The following is a 21724-nucleotide window of genomic DNA, read 5'->3' as shown; positions in this document are numbered from 1 at the left end:
AGTTTGTGGCCCATAAACCCCCTACCTCCCACTCTTTTTTCTTCTAAGTAACAATGCTACATACATCTTACAGAGTGTGTTTTTAGGAGAATGTTTTAATCTGTTTCTGTGATTTAAATTGTGTTTAGAAACTGTCTGCCCCCTTTTTTTTATGCCTTTAAAAAACCCGATTTCAAAGTGCGCGTACAGCAGTATTCCAATGTATATTTTTTAAACAATATCTCCCTTACCTGGAAAGTAGACTCTGCTAGCTTGGAAGGGTGGATTCAGCCTGTCTGTACCCAAGGAGATTCTGAATAGAGAAGCAGCTGCCTTCTCCCTGCCCACAGGGACTGGACATAGCTGATTGGCTCTCTGAGTATCTGTTGCACCAGAGCCCTCCACCCCAATCCGGCTCTCGCCCCTTAAGTTTGTGGAGGGAAGCCCAAGACAGCCACCTCCATTTTGTGAGCCTCAGCATCTTCCCTGTGTCCTAATACAGCCCAGTGTTCAAGGATTGCAAAATGACCTAGGTAAGGAGCCCACAGATATTTCTGGGTAAAAAGTATAATTTTTTCAAAAGTGTTTATTTCAGCTTCGTGTGTCTGTTTTACTGTGGACTCTCTGTGTTTCAGGCAGCCTGGTCTCTTTTAAAGTGGTGCTTGGTAAAAATTAGTTTTTGCCGTGACTGTGTGAATTGCCTTGCTACTTTGTGGCACAGAATCCCACCCCCCCCTTTTTTTCTTCTAAGTAACAATGCTACATACATCTTACAGAGTGTGTTTTTAGGAGAATGTTTTAATCTGTTTATGTGATTTAAATTTTGTTAAAAAACTGTCTGCCCCCCAGTTTTACTGCCTTTAAAAAAGCTCGATTTCACAGATGCGCGTCCAGCAGTATCCAGTGGTTGTTTTTTAAACAATCTCTCCCTTACCTGGAAAGAAGACTCTGCCAGCTTAGAAGTGTGGATTCAGCTTGTCTGTATCCAAGGAGATTCTGAATAGAGGAGCAGCTGCCTTCTCCATGCCCACAGGGACTGGACTTAGCTGATTGGCTCTCTGAGTCCCTGTTGCACCTGAGCTCTCCCCCACACACAGGCTCTGGCCCCTTAAGTTTGTGGAGGGAAGCCCAAGACAGCCACCTCCATTTTGTGAGCCTCAGCATCTTCACTGTGTCCTAATACAGCCCAGTGTTCAAGGAATGCAAAAGACCTAGGAAGGAGCCCCCAGATATTTCAGGGTAAATAGTATTATTTATTCAAAAGTGTTTATTTCAGCTTCGGATGTCTGTTTTACTGTGGACTCTCTGTGTTTCAGGCAGCCTTGCCTCTTTTAAAGTGGTGTTTTGTAATAATTTGTTTTTGCTGTGACTGTGTGAATTGCATTGCTAGTTTGCGGCACATAAACCCACCACCCCCCTTTTTTCTTCTAAGTAAAAATGCTACTTACATCTTGCAGAGTGTGTTTTTAGGCAACTGTTTTAATCTGTTTCTGTGATTTAACTTGTGTTTAGAACTGTCTGCCCCCTCTGTGTTTTTGCCTTTAAAAAAGCCTGATTTCAGAGTGCACGTCCAGCAGTATTCAAGTGTTTGTTTTTTAAACAATCTCTCCCTTACCTGGACAGTACACTCTGCTAATTTGGAAGTGTCGATTCAGCCTGTCTGTATCCAAGGACATTTTGAATAGAGCAGCAGCTGCCTTCTCCCTGCCCACAGGGGCTGGACTTAGCTGATTTGCTCTCTGAGTCCCTGTTGCACCTGAGCCCCCCCCCACACCTGCTTTGGCTCCATAAGTTTGTGGAGGGAAGAGGGGAGGAGCCAAGATGGCGACCGGGAAGGACGCTTAACAAAGCTCTCCGTCTTGGGCTCGCCACTAAAATAATTGCGTGGCACCCCGGGGACGACAATATCCTTGCACGGAGGAGAGACCCGCTCCGGGAGCCTTTCTCCCCTTGCCGGCAGCTACGGAGGTGCTCGGACGGCCGAGAAGGGAGGCCGGCAAACAACAACGCTGCATCGGATACCGCGGCCGCCATCTTTCCTCGTTGCGAGGACTGGAGCTCCGTCCTGGAGCCCCGAAGGTGAGGTGGGGGTGTGGCGGCGGGGGGATCCCTTTGCGGAGGGGCAGCAGGCTCACCGCTGGGCCCTGCACCGCCTTGGGCTGCCCCCCTCCCCCCCCTATCGCTGGAGACCCCTCCCCACTGCTGGTGTGGGGAGGAGTGGAGAAGCGGAGGAGTCGCGGACGGGGACCCCCGGTTGTGCCCCCCTTGGCCCGCAGACCGGCAGCAAGACGTGCCCCCTCCCTCGACCTAGGGGGGACACGGAGAGAAACTCGGAGTCGGAGGGGGGGCTTGCTCCCTGCGCCCCCTGCCCATTGCTGGTGGCTCCGGTAATTTTTGGACATCCGTGGGCCACGGAGGAAGCGCTTTTGGCAGGATACTATGTCCACCACTATTCCCCCGGCACGGGGATTAGAACCCTGCATGGAGGCCCAAACAAAGAAGCGCATATATGGCGGTCGACATCGAGGGAGTGAGGGCCCTCACCCAGGCCTTAAATTGTCCAGGCCGACTGCGGTACCACTGGGGGCGCGCGGGCCTCGCCCCCCACCCCGACATCCGTCTCCCTTCCGCCGGTGCTGGCTGAGGGGCCTGGAAGCGGGCGGCTGAGTAGGAATTCACCTTGAAGAACACCAGGTGGGTCGTAACCTAAAGAACTAAAGCGCACGCTGGTGTGGACCCGTGAGGATACACAGCCCTCCTTACCTGTCCAACCCAGGGAACGTGGGAGTCCGCGTGGGTGCAAAAGGAACAGGGACCCACAAGTCGAGACAAAATGGCCGGGAGATCAAAATCAGCGAGGGGCCAGGACCGGCGCACGCATGGACCAGCGTCTGGGGAACAACAACCCATACCTACCCTACAATCGCTGGAATCTATACTTCTGGCCCACTCCTCACAATTTGAGAAAGTACTTCAAGCAATCATGGACACTAAAATTTCATTGGAAAACAGAATAGATACGGTATCGCAAGACCTGAACATTCTTAGAGCGGACCACTGCAAATTATCCGAAAAAGTGAAGTCAACGGAGGAGGTGCTAAACGAACTGAACCCCAAAGTAACGGACAACCAAAAACAAATTCTCCACCTGGATCTAGAGGTAAAAACACTGCTGAGAAGAGCAGAGGAGGCAGAGGGCAGATCCCGCCGTAACAATATACGGTTTCTCGGATTCCCGGAAAAATCACTGGATCAAAACACAGAGATTCTATTGGAACAATGGTTAGCTAAAGAGGTCCTGAATGGAGCCCCATCGAAATTCTTCTCAGTTGAAAGAGCACACAGGACTCCCGGGTGCCCCCCAGTACCGGGCCAGCCCCCAAGACCGCTGATAGCCAGGTTCCTGAACTTTAGAGACCGGGATGCGATACTGCAACAATTTCACAGTAAAGGCCCATTCCAGTATGAGGACTCAACTGTTCACGCCTATCCAGACTTCACTCAGGAAGTGCAAAGACAACGCAACTCCTTTGCTCAAATAAAGCAACGTCTCCGTGAACATGACATAAAGTATGCTCTATTATTCCCCGCCAAATTAAGAGTACTAACAGATGAACGCACCCACGTGTTCACATCGCCGGAGGACGCTTGGACATGGCTGCATGCCAAGGTGTTCGCCCAACCCCGAGAAGCAACCAGAATCAACGAAAACTGGTCCACAGCACCCTCACAGAAACGCTCCAAGAGGCGCCCCGGGGGTCAACCCACGGAGAAACAGTCTGCGGAAGAGAGAGCCAGGGTCCTGAAGGAAACTCCCCTGCTGACACAAAACTCTTTCGAGACTCTCAGGACCCACCCGGAGGAGGGCTCGGAATCGGATTCAATAAGTTTGGATTCCACACTAACGGAGTCACTGAAAGGCCCGGAGATCACCCCCCGGTCCGCAGATATACTCTGAACGAGTGCCGCTGACCTGCCCCCAGGGCAGGACCTGCCGCCATAGTCAGAGAGCAGGACTGAACATTGTGTGCCTTACTGGTAGCGGTTGGACACATCACCTGAACTTATGTATCCTTGTTTTTCTGCTCTTAGAGACAACTCCTTTATTCAAACTGTGCGTAATTGGCGGCGGCGCGTGGCGGGGGGAGGGACGGTTTGCTGCGCCCTGGGGATGCCCTACACTACTCGCAGACTGTGTCTGCAGAAGGATGCGAGCCCCTATAATGAGCCGCACCCGGATAGTATTATTGCTCCCCGCAGACATCCACATGGACACAGCCCATGTCGCACCCCAACGGGGTTCACAGTTTCTTGTTGGTTCACAGTTGGGGACGGGATCCAGTTGGGGAGGGAGGGAGGGTAATTACTAGTTTGTACACCACGGGTCTGTGCATAACACAGGATACATGGCTAGGGGCGGGGGACCGGGCCGCCGCCGCAAAGTGGACGGGGGAAACTGCTAGGGTCCTACCGGGGGGCAGAACGTTAGTTGCACCACTACAAAATTAACATGGCCCAACTCACAGCCTATAACACACGCAAATATGACATAGTCACCTGGAATGTCAGGGGCCTCGGGAACCATAGCAAAAGGTCCAGGGTGCATGCAAGACTCAAACGCCAGGGCACACACATTGCAATCCTACAAGAAACCCAACTGCGGGATTCAGATCTACAAAAACTGCGGAACAAATGGGGAGGACAGATTGTAGGCACATCTTATTCAACCTTTGCGAGGGGGGTCCTTATATGGATAGCAGGGAGTGTCCCATTTCTCCAAACATCATACAGGATAGATCAGGGGGGTAGGTAAGTAGTGGTGGAGGGTAAATTAGACGGCAAACAACTATCACTTATAGGAGTATACGCCCCCAACACTGCGCTACCTGAGTTCCTGAACACCCTCACCCCAGCACTATTAGCGAACCCCGCAACACCTGCAATATGGGGTGGAGACTTCAATAATACGCCAGACCCGACATTGGATAGGTCTAACCCCCCCACACATCTAGCGGCCAATAGATACCCCAGGCGCCCACTATGAACATGGGCCAGGGACATGGGCCTCCATGATATATGGCGTATGAAGCCCCCACAACACAGAGAATATAAATTTTACTCAGTACCACACAAGGTGCACACCAGGATAGATCTACTATGGGGTACTCGGTTACTGTGAAAATTTTCTAACAGGATTGAATACTTAGCTAAGACACTATCAGACCACTTGCCGCTTAAAATAACTTTGGACTGGGGCAGGAGGCGTCAAGCGATTCCAACTTGGAGACTACAAGCGGAAGCGCTGCAGGACCCAGCACTCACAGACGCACTGAGAACAGCGCTATGCTAAAACAGTACTGGGAATTAAACGCTGGCACCACAAACTTAAGAGCAGTGGAGTGGGACGCATATAAAGTAGTGACTCGTGGGCACTGTATTTCTACTACATAAGGGGGTAAGACGCCCACTCCATGCAGAGGTCAGCAAGCTGGAGAAGAAACTAAGAGCACTAGAAAATGCAGTGGCCCGCAACGAAACGCCATACACGTCATTAAAAGATGCGCTCGCAGAATACGCAGCAGCCAACGCCACACTATGCCTTCATGACTACAAATACCACTTGACCAGATTACAAGCGGAAGGCAACAGATCGGGTAGGCTGCTCACATGGCTCCTATGGGAGGAACGGCAATGCCCTCCAATTGGGGCAATAGGGATAGGTGCAGGCACACTAGCAACCACACAGGAAAAAATAAATGATGCGTTCAGGGAATACTACACACAACTATACACTACACGTACATCATGCACTCCCCAACAACTCGGGTCTTTTCTGGCGGACTCCTCCCTGCCCCAACTCACACACACTGACAGAGAGACATTAGAGGCCCCCATCACACTAGGAGAACTCAACAAGGCCCTTGAACAACTACCTAGAAATAAAGCTCCAGGGGCAGACGGCCTGCCATCAGAATATTACTTCACCTTTGCAACACACCTTAACGCACATCTCCTAAAAGTTATTGAAGAAGCAGAGGTTAACAGAACTCAGCCCCCCCACAAGGAGAGAGGCAATGATAGTGGTCCTCCCGAAACAGGGGCATGACCCACAGACGTTAGGTCCTACAGACCCCTGTCTCTGCTAAACCTAGACTGCAAAATACTTGGTAAAATACTGGCCAATAAGCTAGCTCCTCACATGCACACTTTGGTACACGAAGATCAGAATGGATTTATCCCAAAACGCAACACCTTCCTCAACATTCGCTGGTTGCTGAGCGTAATGGGCGACACCCCCCCGAGTGCATCTGAGGAAGCGGTGATTTCACTAGACATCGAAAAAGCATTCGATACACTAGAATGGGACTTTGTTTGCCACCATGCAGCGAATGGGCATAGGCCCAAAATTTATAAGATGGGTATGCATTCTGTACACTAACCCACAGGCCAGGGTGAGGGTAAAGACCAGGGTGAAGACAGGGGGAGTCATATCAGAGAGCTTCCTGATTAGCAGGGGAACAAGGCAGGGGTGCCCCCTGTCCCCCCTATTGTTCGCCCTGGCGATGGAACCATTGGCAACGCGTGTACATGCAAAAAAAAGAAGAATGGGGGGTGGTTAGGAGCGGCACCTTCCACGTCATATCATTGTACGCAGATGATGCCATGATATATATACGCAGCACAGAGGAGGTGCTGCCCCTGGTGAAGTCACTGCTGTGCGAGTTTGGAGAGATCTCTGGCTTGATAGTTAATTGGGAGAAATCCTGCATATTCCCGTTAGTCAGCTGGTCCCCAGCGAGACGTGAGAATACCCCATCAGGCCAATTAAAATGGTGCTTCAACACATTTAAATATCTTGGGGTCAACGTCTACCACAGAGCGGAAGACCTCAGGGATGGCAATCTGGGGAGAGCAGTGGCATCTATAAAGAGCTCAATGCGTTTCTGGAATAAATTACCACTCTCACCACTGGGAAAGGTTGCCATAGCCAACATGCTAGTACTGCCCAGGCTGCTGTATTACTTCGCGGCCCTGCCAATCATTATCCCCAAAAGCTTTTTCAACAGTTTAAACTCTGCACTAGTGCAGCTGGTGTGGGGTGATGGCAGAAGGCGGGTCGCACTCAATACACTACACCACCCGGTAGCGGCGGGTGGACTGGGCGCCCCTAACTTTGAGCTCTATTCTGCGGCTGCACAGCTGCAGTGGATCTTAAATTGGATCCATAATCCCAGCTCAGCGGAAGCTACCTGGCTGATAACCCGACTCCAGGGAGTCCCTCTGCTTGAGTGGCTCATGAACAAGCAAACCAAAAGCACACGCGTAAATCCATTGATGCCAAAAAACGTCCCTACTCACCGCTCCTACCACTAGAACGCCTCCCCGGATGGGTGAAAGACGGATCTCACTCGTCCGCAACCTGGATGGATGCGGGCATAAGCACAGTGGGAGAATGTTTAGAAGAAGGAAAACTAATGTCCTTCGAAGCCATACAGGCCCTCACAGAGATCAGCCCAGGGCAATTTCTGACATACCACGCTATATGCCACGCCATTAGAAATACATGGGCGTCTGGGGACGCTGAGCCAAGCACCTCAACTACTCTGCACCATATGCTGAGCTGCGACACTCGAGAAAAAGCAGTCTCAAATACGTACAAACTTCTGAACAAGCCCCTGGAGTCTAATCTGCAGAAAGCTCGGGAGAGGTGGAATGCCGCACTGCCTGCCCCGATCTCAGAGACAGAATGGCCAAAAGCCCTGAGTCACACATGTGAGATCTAAAAAAAACAGATTCCGATACACACAGTTTAATTACTTAAATCAGACATATTTGGCGCCAGCCAGGATTAAACGCATGTTTCCCAGGGATTCGCACACACCTGCCAACAGTGCTACGGCACTAATATCAATACACCACATCCCCAAGCGCACACAAGTCAAGTAGCACACACAGACCATCATGCCTAATTAACAGATACAGGCTCTGTAGAACACCAAGCCAACCCCCGCTCCCTCCCTCCCTTAGGGGACGCCCTCAACTAGAACCCCAACCGGTAATGAAACCCTCGCACGAAAGAAAGCCTTAAATGCCGGAGCCGGCAATGCCCGAAAGTATAGACATAATTGCACGGACCTAGTGGTGTATGAAAGTTATTGGTTGTTTGTTAAGTTTAATAAACGAGTGCCCAGCAAATTACTGTAACTGATAACATCCTATTATTGCTGTTAACTGTGTGCATCGCAATGTATGACACTATTGAAAATTCAATAAAAACATGTTTAAAAACTAAAAAAAAAGTTTGTGGAGGGAAGCCCAAGACAGCCACCTCCATTTTGTGAGCTTCAGCATCATCCCTGTGTCCTAATACAGCCCAGTGTTCAAGGATTACAAAAAGACCTAGGTAAGGATCCCCCAGATGTTTCTGGGTAAATAGTATTATTTGTTCAAAAGTGTTTATTTCAGCTTCGTGTGTCTGTTTTACTGTAGACTCTCTGTGTTTCAGGCAGCCTGGCCTCTTTTAAAGTGTTGTTTTGTAAAAATGTGTTTTGGCCTTGACTGTGTGAATTGCCTTGCTAATTTGTGGCACATAAACCCACCACCCCCCTTTTTTTCTTCTAAGTAAAAATGCTATATACATCTTGCAGAGTGTGTTTTTAGGTGGCTGTTTTAATCTGTTTCTGTGATTTAAATTGTGTTTAAAAACTGTCTGCTCCCCTGTTTTATTGCCTTTAAAAAAGTTTGATTTCAGAGTGCGCGTCCAGCAGTATTCCAGTGTTTGTTTTTAAACAATCGCTCCCTTACCTGGAAAGTAGACTCTGCTAGCTTGGAGGTGTGGATTTGGACTGTCTGTATCCAAGGAGATTCTGAATAGAGCAGCAGCTGCCTTCTCCCTGCCCAGAGGGACTGGACTTAGCTAATTGGCTCTCTGAGTCTCTGTTGTTCCTGAGCCCTCCACCCCATACCTGCTCTGGCACAATAAGTTTGTGGAGGGAAGCCCAAGACAGCCAACTCTATTTTGTGAGCCTCAGCATCTTCCCTGTGTCCTAATACAGCCCAGTGTTCAAGGATTACAAAAAGACCTAGGTAAGGAGCCCCCAGATATTTCTGGGTAAATAGTATTATTTGTTCAAAAGTGTTTATTTCAGCTTTGTGTATCTGTTTTACTGTGGACTCTCTGTGTTTCAAGCAGCCTGGCCTCTTTTAAAGTGGTGTTTTGTAAAAACTTGTTTTGGCCGTGACTGTGTGAATTGCCTTGATAGTTTGTGGCACATAAACCCCCACACCCCCTTTTTCTTCTAAGTAAAAATGCTACATACATCTTGCACACTGTGTTTTTAGGAGACTGTTTTAATCTGCTTCTGTGATTTAAATTATGTTTAGAAACTGTCTGCCCCCTGCTTTTTATTCCTTTAAAAAAGCCCAATTTCAGAGTGCACGTCCAGCAGTATTCCATGTTTTGTTTTTTAAACAATGTCTCCCTTACCTGGAAAGTAGACTCTGCTAGCTTAGAAGTGTGGATTCAGCCTGTCTGTACCCAAGGAGATTCAGAATAGAACAGCAGCTGCCTTCTCCCTGCCCACAGGGACTGGACTTAGCTGATTGGCTCTCTGAGTATCTGTTGCACCTGAGCCCTCCACCCCACAGCGGCACTGGCCCCTAAAGTTTGTGGAGGGAAGCCCAAGACAGCCACCTCCATTTTGTGAGCCTCAGCATTTTCCCTGTGTCCTAATACAGCGCAGTGTCCAAGGACTGCAAAAAGACCTAGGCAAGGAGCCCCCGAATATATCTGGGTAAATAGTATTATTTGTTCAAAAGTGTTTATTTCAGCTTCGTGCGTCTGTTTTACTGTGGACTCTCTAAAAGAGGCTGGGCTGCCTGAAACACAAAGTGGTGTTTTTTAAAAATGTGTTTTTCCCGTGACTTTGTGAGTTGCCTTGCTAGTTTGTGGCACATAAACCCCCTGCAACCCCCCCCTTTTTTTATTCTAAGTAAAAATGCTACATACCTCTTGCAGAGTGTGTTTTTAGGAGACTGTTTTAATCTGTTTCTGTGATTTAAATTGTGTTTAAAAACTGTCTGCCCCACTGTCTTTTTGCCTTTAAAAAAGCCCGATTTCAGAGTGTGCGTCCAGCAGTATTCCAGTGTTTGTTTTTTAAATAATTTCTCCCTTACCTGGAAAGTAGACTCTGCTAGCTTGGAAGTGTGGATGCAGCATGTCTTTATCCAAGGAGATTCTAAATAGATCAGCAGCTGCGTTCTCCCTGCCCACAGGGACTGGACTTAGGTGATTGGCTCTCTGACTCCCTGTTGCACTTGAGCCCTCCCCCCCACACCTGCTTTGCCCCCTTAAGTTTTAGGAGGGAAGCCCAAGACAGCCACCTCTATTTTGTGAGCCTCAGCATCTTCCCTGTGTCCTAATACAGCCCAGTGTTCAATGATAGCAAAAAGGCCTAGGTAAGGATCCCCTAGATATTGCTGGATAAATAGTATTATTTTTCAAAAGTGTTTATTTCAGCTTTGTGTGTCTGATTTACTGTGGACTCTCTGTGTTTCAGGCAGCATGGCCTCTTTTAAATTGGTGTTTTGTAAAAATTCATTTTTGCCGTGACTGTGTGAATTGCCTTGCTACTTTGTGGCACATAAACCCCCCACACCTCCCATTTTTCTTTTAAGTAAAAATGCTACATACATCTTGTAGAGTGTGTTTTTAGCAGACTGTTTTAATCTGTTACTGTGATTTAAATTGTGTTTAGAAACTGTTTGCACCCCTTTTTTTATGCCTTTAAAAAAGCCAGATTTCAGAGTGCGCGTCAAGCAGTATTCCAGTGTTTGTTTTTTAAACAATCTCTCCCTTACCTGGAATGTAGACTCTGCTAGCTTGGAAGGGTGGATTCAGCCTGTCTCTACCCAAGGAGATTCTGAATAGTGCAGCAGCTGCCTTCTCCCAACCCACAGGGACTGGACTTAGCTGATTGGCTCTCTGCACCGGAACCCTCCCCCCAACACGTGCTCTGGCCCCTTAAGTTTGTGGAGGGAAGCCCAAGACAGCCACCTCCATTTTGGGAGCCTCAGCATTTTCCCTGTGTCCTAATACAGCCCGTACTCCAAGGTTTTCAAAAAGGCAAGGACCCCCCGGATATTTCTGGGTAAATAGTATAATTTGTTCAAATGTGTTTATTTCAGCTTCGTGTGTCGGTTTTACTGTGAACTCTCTGTGTTTCAGGCAGCCTGGCCTCTTTTAAAGTAGTGTTTTTTTTAATTTGTTTTTGCTGTGACTGTGTGAATTGCCCTGCTAGTTTGTAGCACATTAACCCCCCCACCCCCCTTTTTCTTCTAAGTAAAAATGCTACATTCATCTTGCACAGTGTGTTTTTAGGAGACTGTTTTAATCAGCTTCTGTAATTTAAATTGTGTTTAGAAACTGTCTGCCCCCCTGTTTTTATGCCTTTAAAAAAGCCCGATTTCAGAGTGCACATCCAGCAGTGTTCCAGTGTTTGTTTTTTAAACAATCTCTCCCTTACTTGGAAAGTAGACTCTGATAGATTGACAGGGTGGATTCAGCCTGTCTGTATCCAAGGAGATTCTGAATAGAGCAGCAGCTGCCTTCTCCCTGCCCACAGGGACTGGACTTAGCTGATTGGCTCTTTGATTGCCTGTTGCACCTGAGCCCTCCCCCCACACCTTCACTGGCCCCTTAAGTTTGTGGAGGGAAGCCCAAGACAGCCACCTCCATTATGTGAGCCTCAGCATTTTCCCTGTGTCCTAATACAGCCCAGTGTTCAAGGATTGCAAAAAGACCTAGGCAAGGAGACCCCAGATATTTCTGGGTCAATAGTATTATTTGTTCATAAGTGTTTATTTCAGCTTCGTATGTCGGTTTTACTGTAGACTCTCTGTGTTTCAGGCAGCCTGGCCTCTTTTAAAGTGGTGTTTTTTAAAATTTGTTTTTGCTGTGACTGTGTGAATTGCCTTGCTAGTTTGCAGCACATTAACCCCCCCACCCCCCTTTTTCTTCTAAGCAAAAATGCTACATTCATCTTGCACAGTGTGTTTTTAGGAGACTGTTTTAATCTGCTTCTGTAATTTAAATTGTGTTTAGAAACTGTCTGCCCCCCTGTTTTTATGCCTTTAAAAAAGCCCGATTTCAGAGTGAACGTCCAGCAGTATTCCAGTGTTTGTTTTTTAAACAATCTCTCCCTTACTTGGAAAGTAGACTCTGATAGATTGACAGGGTGGATTCAGCCTGTATGTATCCAAGGAGATTCTGAATAGAGCAGCAGCTGCCTTCTCCCTGCCCACAGGGACTGGACTTAGCTGATTAGCTCTTTGAGTGACTGTTGCACCTGAGCCCTCCCCCCACACCTTCTTTGGCCCCTTAAGTTTGTGGAGGGAAGCCCAAGACAGCCACCTCCATTTTTTGAGCCTCAGCATCTTCCCTGTGTCCTAATACAGCCCAGTGTTCGAGGATCAGAAACATACCTAGGTAAGAAGCCCCCAGATATTTCTGGGTAAATAGTATTATTTGTTCAAAAGTGTTTATTTCAGCTTTGTGTGTCTGTTTTACTATGGACTCTCTGTGTTTCAGGCAGCCTGGCCTCTTTTAAAGTGGTATTTTGTAAAAATGTGTTTTGTCCGTGACTGTGTGAATTGCCTTGCTAGTTTGCGGCACATAAACCCCCCACCCTCCCCCTTTTTCTTCTAAGTAATAATGCTACCTGCATCTTGCAGAGTGTGTTTTTAGGAGGCTGTTTTAATCTGTTTCTGGGATTTAAACTGTGTTTAGAAACTGTCAGCCCCCTTGTTTTTTTGCCTTTAAAAAAGCCCAATTTCTGAGTGCGCGTCCAGCAGTATTCCAGTGTTTCTTTTATAAACAATCTCTCCCTTACCTGGAAAATAGACTCTGCTAGCTTGGAAGTATGGATTCAGCCTGTCTGTATCCAAGGAGATTCTGAATAGAAAAGCAGCTGCCTTCTCCCTGTCCACAGGGACTGGACTTAGCTGATTGGCTCTCTGAGTATCTGTTGCACCTGAGCCCTCCACCCCACACCGGCTCTGGCCCCTAAAGTTGTGTAGGAAAGCCCAAGACAGCCACCTCCATTATGTGAGCCTCAGCATTTTCCCTGTGTCCTAATACAGCCCACTGTTCAAGGATTGCAAAAAGACCTAGGCAAGGAGCCCCCAGATATTTCTGGGTAAATAGTATTATTTGTTCAAAAGTGTTTATTTCAGCTTTGTGTGTCGGTTTTACTGTGGACTCTCTGTGTTTCAGGCAGCCTGGCCTCTTCTAAAGTGGTGTTTAATAAAATTACTTTTTTGCCATGACTGTGAATTTTCCTTGCTAGTTTGCAGCACATTAACCCCCCACCCCCCTTTTTCTTCTAAGTAAAAATGCTACATTCATCTTGCACAGTGTGTTTTTAGGAGACTGTTTTAATCTGCTTCTGTAATTTAAATTGTGTTTAGAAACTGTCTGCCCCCCTGTTTTTATGCCTTTAAAAAAGCCTGATTTCAGAGTGCACGTCCAGCAGTATTCTAGTTTTAGTTTTTTAAACAATTTCTCCCTTACTTGGAAAGTAGACTCTGATAGATTGACAGGGTGGATTCAGCCTGTCTGTATCCAAGGAGATTCTGAATAGAGCAGCAGCTGCCTTCTCCCTGCCCACAGGGACCGGACTTAGCTGACTGGCTCTCTGAGTACCTGTTGCACCTGAGCCCTCCCCCCCACACTTGCTCGGGCACATTAACTTTGTGGAGGGAAGCCCAAGACAGCCACCTTCATTTTGTGAGCCTCAGCATCTTCCCTGTGTCCGAATACAGCCCAGTTGTGCAGTATTAGGGAAAGATGCGAAAGACATTGTAACGCGAAGGGTTAATTAGCTTGAGCAGTGTAGATGAGCGTAGTGCCTGTTGAAACCCCCTCCCAAACATCGTGGAAAAGTTCATGAGATTATTTTCACGCTTGTTTGTGTAGAAGACTCCGTCTCAACCTTGAGAACGAGAGTACAGGGAGAAGATGGAATGAAAACAAAGGCTGGAGCAGAGCAGAGCAGCCAAGTACTGATAACATTCCTAGAAAATGCCAGAATGAGATAGAATCCAATCTTCGAGTTATTTAAGCACTGAAGTGTGGGTGAGGGATTAGGAAGCTCGCAGATGGAATTGTGGAAGCTGCCATGGCCCAGCGCTGCCTCCCTATTTGCTCGTGGTGCTTGAGGGGGAGAGAGGTCCAAGCAGGCGGTAGAGGGCTCCCCAGCATGTCGTGGATTAAGTTAAGTTTCCACACAGGGATAAAATACCTTTGTTTCTCTGCTCTATTATTATGACTGAATATTTATGCCTGCACTGTGTTTATAACATGAAGTATTAAAGCTCATTTATATTTTGCTTTCTAAACATCGTAGTGAGAACCTGCTGCAGTAATTGAAACATGCATTTTAGTGCACAGTAAATCAAAGCTTAAATGAAGTATTCAGTTTGTTTATATTTTGCTTCCTGAACATCGTAGTGAGAGCCTGCTGCAGTAATTGAAACATGCATTTTGGTGCACAGTAAATCAAAGCTTTAATGAAGTATTCAGTTCTTTTATATTCTGCTTCCTGAATATCGTAGTGCGATGCATTTTAGTATAGAGTTAATCAAAACTTATGTCTGTCAATTAATTCTTTGCTATATATTTATAAATAGATGCTTTTCATTGCTATTCTTATTCTACTATTGTTAATGTGCTAAATGCCTACATTTTACCTGCAATTCTAGTAAAGCTAAATTGTATTTATAATTGCCGTGTGCTCCTTCATTGAGCGTCCTTATTGACTTATACCGAACAGGTGTCAACCAGTCACCTGGATAAGACATTTGGTACCAGAAGTGGGGTATAAGTCAACAATGCCTCTTTGGGGACGTAAGAAAAGTGAGGCAGAGAGCGGAAGGCAGCATGGAGCAGAAGCCAGATCAATTCCCGGGTGGTTAGCAACTAACCCGTTCTCTGGTGTGGCAGGACTCCTGAACCGGTGGGAAGCGCCGGTGATATGGGAGGCATTAGATGAGAAAGTGACTCCTCTCTTAGTGGAAGATGCGGTTGAGAGTGTGAAGCTAAGAGGGGCGAAGCTGGAGCTGAAAGCAGCAGGGCAAGTGGGATGGCTTTTCCTGTCTGCGCTCCGTACGGTATACAGGAATACATTAAAACAAGATGCAGAGATAATAAAACTGCTGGATGAGGTTGCAGCCTTGCAGGAAAGGCAGTTACGTATGAAAGAGACGATAGAAAGTGCAGTGACTCTGGTTGATCAAATGGAGGCAAGTTGCACCGCATTAGCAGTACGAGTAGCAAAACAGAAGAGTAGGCAGAAGCCTAAAATGCCCTCAACTGTGCAAGTGAGGGCACTGATACGCAAACAGAAGAGTAGGCAGAAGCCTAAAATGCTATCAACTGTGCAAGTGAGGGCATTGATACGCAAACAGAAGAGTAGGCAGAAGCCTAAAATACCCTTAACTGTGCAAGTGAGGGCATTGGTACGCAAAGAAAATTGGGATCCACATACTTGGGAGGATGAGGTGGAAGTACGTGTAACAGAACTAGGTGGAATTGAAAGTGGAGAAGGACGTGCAGGTGAAATTTAACGTGAAAAGGGAGCGAATGGCAGGCAAATGCAGAATTGTTGTTTGGTAAGAGATTATACACAGAGTAAGTTGTTGCAGAGAACCCGTATGTTTAGGCAGATGCCTGCAGAGCCTTTGTTTAAATGGTTGGTGAGGTTGTGGGACACTGGAGCAAAAGATGCACTACAGAATCCTTTTACGTTAGGTCCCATCATAGAAGGAGACCCGTTTGAGCTGGAAATGATAGTACAGGATGATGTAGATGAAATAGTGATGTGGAGCCTATGGCAGAGGCAGGAAAAAAAGAGGGTACCACAAGATTGGGCCTTAGTGGAAATAGAACGCATAACTGATGATCGGCCGGTCACTTTAAAAACATGGGTCCCCTTACTAGGTTGGACAAGAGACGGAGGGGATGGCAATAAAGTAGGCATAGCGCAGGAGTTTGCCATTGTGAAGTGGAAATGGTATCTGCAGCAGAGGGCAAAACCAGGACCAGCAGGAGTGTCGAAGTTACAAGAAGATAAACTAGGGGCAATGGACTTGCAGGCAATGGCCCCTGCACTAGAGCCCTCTGTATTGGAATCCTCACCATTTAAGACAGCCCCGCCTTTTGAACAACTCACCGAAGAAGAACGGCAAAATGCATGGTTCACAGATGGTACCGCCCGGTACTATCAAGGAAAAAGACAAAGGCAAACAGTCGCATTCCAGCCTGCTACAGAAATGATGTTGCTGCGAGAAGGGCATAATGAATCAAGCCAGCTTGCAGAACGGCAGGGGGAAGCAGCAGTAATCGAACAAGCCCCCATCAGAGAGAAAACTTTTGCGTACACTGACAGTCGGGCCACTTACCAAGGACTAGCAAGCTGGGCCCCGACTTGGCGCAAGGATGGATGGAAAATTAAAGGCACCCCCATTTCGGGAGGCGAACAGCCATGTGAAGAGATGTGGGAGAAAGGGCACAAATGTCAAATCTATGTGGGACATGTGGATGCTCATTTCCCATTGGACACCTCACTTGCATCTCTATTCGACAACACCGTAGATCAGATGGCCAAAACGTGAACGGTGGTCATCAAGGAGGAAGGTGAAGCCGCTTTACCAAACAGGGCCCATGCAACATCCGGACATCCAGGAGAGAATGGCACTTATGCATGGGCACAGCTACGACAAATTCCAGCCACTAAAGAACAAGTACAAAAAGCAGCAAAGGAGTACCCCACATGCAACCGGATTAGACAAATGCCCTTGCAAAAGAAGCCTAGCTGCTTGACTCAGCTTATGTGTCACGGATGAAAATATGGTTAACTGAGTTTTTGGGCTTTAACAGGGGTACGGTTCCACCGGAGGTGTTATGGGATGCTTTAAAGGCTGCTTTCCATGGGGAAACTCTGAGTTACGCCCTTAGGCGGGAGAAACATCGGCACCTAGTTATATCTGCGGCCCAGACCGAATTGGCTTCTCTGGAGAGTCAGATAGTGGGGTTTGCTAGGAATAATGTTCCAATACAAGATACTTTGGATAAGATTACGGTCGTGAAGGCCAAGATCATTCAGTTGTATTTAGATCAAGACATCATTAAAGCCCAGATTCGTACACAGGAATGTTATGAGTTGAGTGAGAGGGTGGGCAAGGTGCTTGCATATAAGACTAGACAAAAGACGGCTCGGAGTGCCATTTTGGCAATTAAAGATAGGCTGGGGCAGATTGTGTATGGAGATACGTTAATACTACAGGTGTTTAAAGAATATTATTCCGCATTGTACCAGCAGGAAAACCTCTTCTCGGATGAGAGAGACGAAAGGATGGCTCAGTATCTGAGTGACATGTCAAGCCCAAAGCTACCGCAAGAAGAGGGCTGTCAGTTGACTGCCCCTATTGAGTTGGAGGAGATTGTCTCGGCTCTAACTGCTATATCTAATGGGAAAGCTACTGGCCCTGATATGATCCCAATAGAATTCTTTAAAACGTTTTTTGAGGAATTGAAGGATGATATCATGGCACTCTTTACGTCAGTACAGGCTGGAGAGCGGGCACCGGGCTCATGGCTGGAGGCTAACATTGTCATATTTTAAAAAAAAGAGAAGAACCCACTTTTGCCAGGCTCCTATCGACCTATCTCATTGATAAACGCGGATGCTAAATGGTATGCCAAAATCCTTGCGGTCAGGCTTAGTCGAGTTATTGGTGGGCTTGTTTCCCCTTGGCAACATGGGTTTATCCCCGGGCGGGGGACCGCTGATCATGTTAGGCGGGTTATCACCATGTTAGATGCATCTCAGGCTATGGAGGCCCTTATGGCATTAATATTACTAGATGCCGAAAAGGCTTTTGATCGGGTCAATTGGAAATACTTATGGACAGTGCTCAGTAAAGCTAATATAGGGGCTGGTTTTATTAAGGCTATACAAGGTCTATATCAGAAGCTCCTTGCTCGAATTCAATTAGCTGGGGCAATTTCAGAACCCTTCTACATTACAAGAGGAACTAGGCAGGGTTGCCCCTGTTCCCCTTTATTGTTTGCACTTTATATAGACCCCTTGATTCAGAAGCTATTGCAAAGTACATTGATCTCGCCTATGGTAATGGCAGAGGGCAGGTTCAAAATCTTGGCATATGCTGATGACATAGCCGTCACTACCCCTGAACCAGTGAAGGCGATCGAACAAATAGAGAAATTAGCTGCGGAGTTTGGGGAAATTTCAGGCTATGCATTAAATAGGAGTAAGTGCCAAATATTGGGCAATGAGTGGGCCATTATTGAAGACAGCAGGAGGGCCAACCAAGTGACCTATCTAGGTGTCAGATTGTCGGCTAACTTGGACTTGATAGTAGAAAGCAATCTTGCTCCTGTCTTAGCTAAAACTAGGAAAGAGTTGCATCATATGAACAATCTGCATTTAACAATTATGGGTAGATGCAATCTCATGAAAATGTTTTTTTTTACCTAGGGTCCTATATTTTTTCTGCACTATTCCACTGGAATTTAATAAAGAATGGTTTAAGCATATGGAGAGCTTAGCGATTAGTTTCATTTGGTCTTTTAAAAAAGTACGGCGGGCATATAAGTATTTAGTGCTACCCAGAGAGAGGGGGGGGTGGGCGGCCCCTCATTTTCTATTTTATTACTGGGCATCTGCATTGCAATATATCCAACCATTAATAAAGCCACAGGTTGATAATCAAGATTCTGGCGAAATTTGTCCTACTATATATAATATGATTTGGGGAAGGCATGCTAATGCAGCTTTCTTGAGAACAGTGGAGCCTAGTTATTTTAAAAAAGTGAAGTTTAAGACTGTCTGGGCTGCATTTAAGGGATGGACCAATGTTAAAAAAAAAATTGGAATTGGCTGGATTAACTTTTATACCCCAATTTTGAATTCGTCGGTACTTCCTGATATTTTTAAGGATGAATACTGTGGCAGGTGGGCACAGCTTGGTGTTCGGTGTATTGGTGATTTTTATGGGAACACCCACCTTAAATCTTTTGAAGAACTAATAAGTGAATTCTCATTGAGCACTAAGGATTTTTTAAAATATTTGCAAATCAGACATTTTCTGGGGGCAAATTTTAGATCAGCATCTGGCCAGGTGGGGGATAGAATCCCAGTTATGGAGGTTCTTCATAATTCCACTAGATGGCGGGTTTGCTCGCTTTATCCGCTCTTTTTGAACTTAATGCCAGATGACTTGAGTAAACAGGCGGAGAGGTGGGCTCGGAATATTGGAGCTTCTGAAGTATCAGTACGTACCTCTTTAGATATGGCACAGCGTTTATATTATCTGCTGGACCACAAGCCCAACATTATAAGACTATTTTTCATTTATACTATACTCCCGCTAAGCTATTTAACTGGGGCAGCACAAGGGGTGTGGTGTGTCCCAGATGCAAAAGTGTATCAGCCGACCTAGTACATATGTTTTTTAAGTGCAGCAGGCTACATACATTTTTTACTGATATTGCTAATTTTTTAACTAGGCTAAACTATCGGGAGGTGGAAATTACGCCGCAATTAGTATTACTTGGAACTGATGGAGCGGTATACCCAGAATATTCACTGAGGTTTTTGTTTCTAGCTATGTCTGTGACCCGCTGCTGCATTGCATCTGATTGGTTGGAGGCAAGTCCGCCAACTTTCAACCATTGGCTGGCTCGGATGTGCTCATTGTTTTATTTAGAGATGGGTTCTTATGCGTGTAAAGGCCGCGGGCGTAAACGGATGGGTGAAGCTATCTGGGCCACGTTTGCACAGTGGCTAAGCAATAATTGAATCAGGCTCGTAGGGGATCTATTTATTTATTTAATCACGCTCAATTTTGGCACTTTATTTGTATTCTAAGGTATTGTATTCTAAGGTTGTGAACAGGCTATCTCATATGCCCCCTTTTCAGTGGTCTTGATGTCTGTTGTAGATCGATGAAATGAATTTATGTAATGATATGTATTTATTTAATGTATTCATTGTATTTATTCAGCCTTCGTTCTGTTTTGGTATTTGTATACTGTGCATCTTCAAAAAAAAAAAACAAAAAAAAAAGGATGGATGGATGGAAAATTAAAGGCACCCCCATTTCGGGAGGCGAACAGCCATGTGAAGAGATGTGGGAGAAAGGGCACAAATGTCAAATCTATGTGGGACATGTGGATGCCCATTTCCCATTGGACACCTCACTTGCATCTCTATTCGACAACACCGTAGATCAGATGGCCAAAACGTGAACGGTGGTCATCAAGGAGGAAGCTGAAGCCGCTTTAGCAAACAGGGCCCATGCAACATCCGGACATACAGGAGAGAATGGCACTTATGCATGGGCACAGCTACGACAAATTCCAGCCACTAAAGAACAAGTGCAAAAAGCAGTAAAGGAGTACCCCACATGCAACCGGATTAGACAAATGCCCTTGCAAAAGAAGCCTAGCGGCCATAACAGAGGAGGAACTGCAGCTACTACAGTGTGGCAATTGGACTATATAGGGCCGCTACCAAAGGAAGGAGGAAAAAGCTACGTATTGACCATGGTGGACACCTACTCTGGCCTTATGGTCGGTATGCCCTGTAAGTCTGCAGACCAAAAGTCCACTTTGCGAAGGCTAAACTACCTGATAAAACATTATGGGGCACATGATGAGATCCAAACAGATAGGGGCACACACTTTGCAGGGAAAACAGTGCAGGGCTGGGCGCAGGAACAAGGAATTCGGTGGATTGTGCACCTTAGTTATTATCCACAAGCTGTAGGCATGATTGAGAGATATAACAGATTGTTGAAAGAACAGATAAAAAAGTTATCAGCACATGATAGACTCGCACAAGTGATTTGTGAACAAGCGTACACCCCTCACATTGAAGAGAGATCTGCCCCCCCGATAACACCCAGAGAGGTGAGGGAGGATTTGGAAGCACAGGAAGGAAAGTATGGGTGAACCATCCAGAAAAAAAAGAAAAAAGCCAGAGGCAGGAGAGCTATTGAGTCAAGGGGTGGGGAGTACGTATATTATACTTTTAAAGAACTCAAATGTACCTGTGTTTGTACTTGCAGTGAGACTTACCCCACGGTCGTAAATGATGACATCTGCATCGATGACGTGGTTCATGATTATAACTGGAAAAAGTGTATGAGTCCGACCAAATATAGTCCGTCATGTCACTTGTGCACCTCAAGCAACTAACATAACTGATGACCAGGGAAATGTTTTACTTTGCAACGTGGAGGTACTGGAGGCAAGTGGATGGCTGCCAAAGCTGTGACCTGGAAGGTAACTGGACAGCAAACCCGACATGCCAATGGACTGATCAAGGTGGAGAGGACGCCAGCATCAGTACAGGTTTTGAGTTACATGCTAAACATGATATGTAAATATTGTGATACCAGGACACATGGTGGTTGATTCAATGAACAATAGAATACCAGCCTTCATGTTTTATATAACCGAAAGACACATGGTTTACAACTTAAGCAACGTTTCTATAATGCGATATAGAATAGGATGTAAGCAAGTTCTGCATGCAAGCATAATGAATCGTATTGTGTTACAGATAAATTTGTCAAGGGGAATGTCTCAAAGTATGATCTATTATGTGCACCATGGATACCACAGTTATGGCCCTTGCTAAAGACACTCAATAGAAGAGAT

Source organism: Pleurodeles waltl, chromosome 10 (assembly GCF_031143425.1).
Source record: "Pleurodeles waltl isolate 20211129_DDA chromosome 10, aPleWal1.hap1.20221129, whole genome shotgun sequence".
Classification (NCBI taxonomy): Eukaryota; Metazoa; Chordata; class Amphibia; order Caudata; family Salamandridae; genus Pleurodeles; species Pleurodeles waltl.
Note: the sequence above shows the minus strand (reverse complement) of the source record.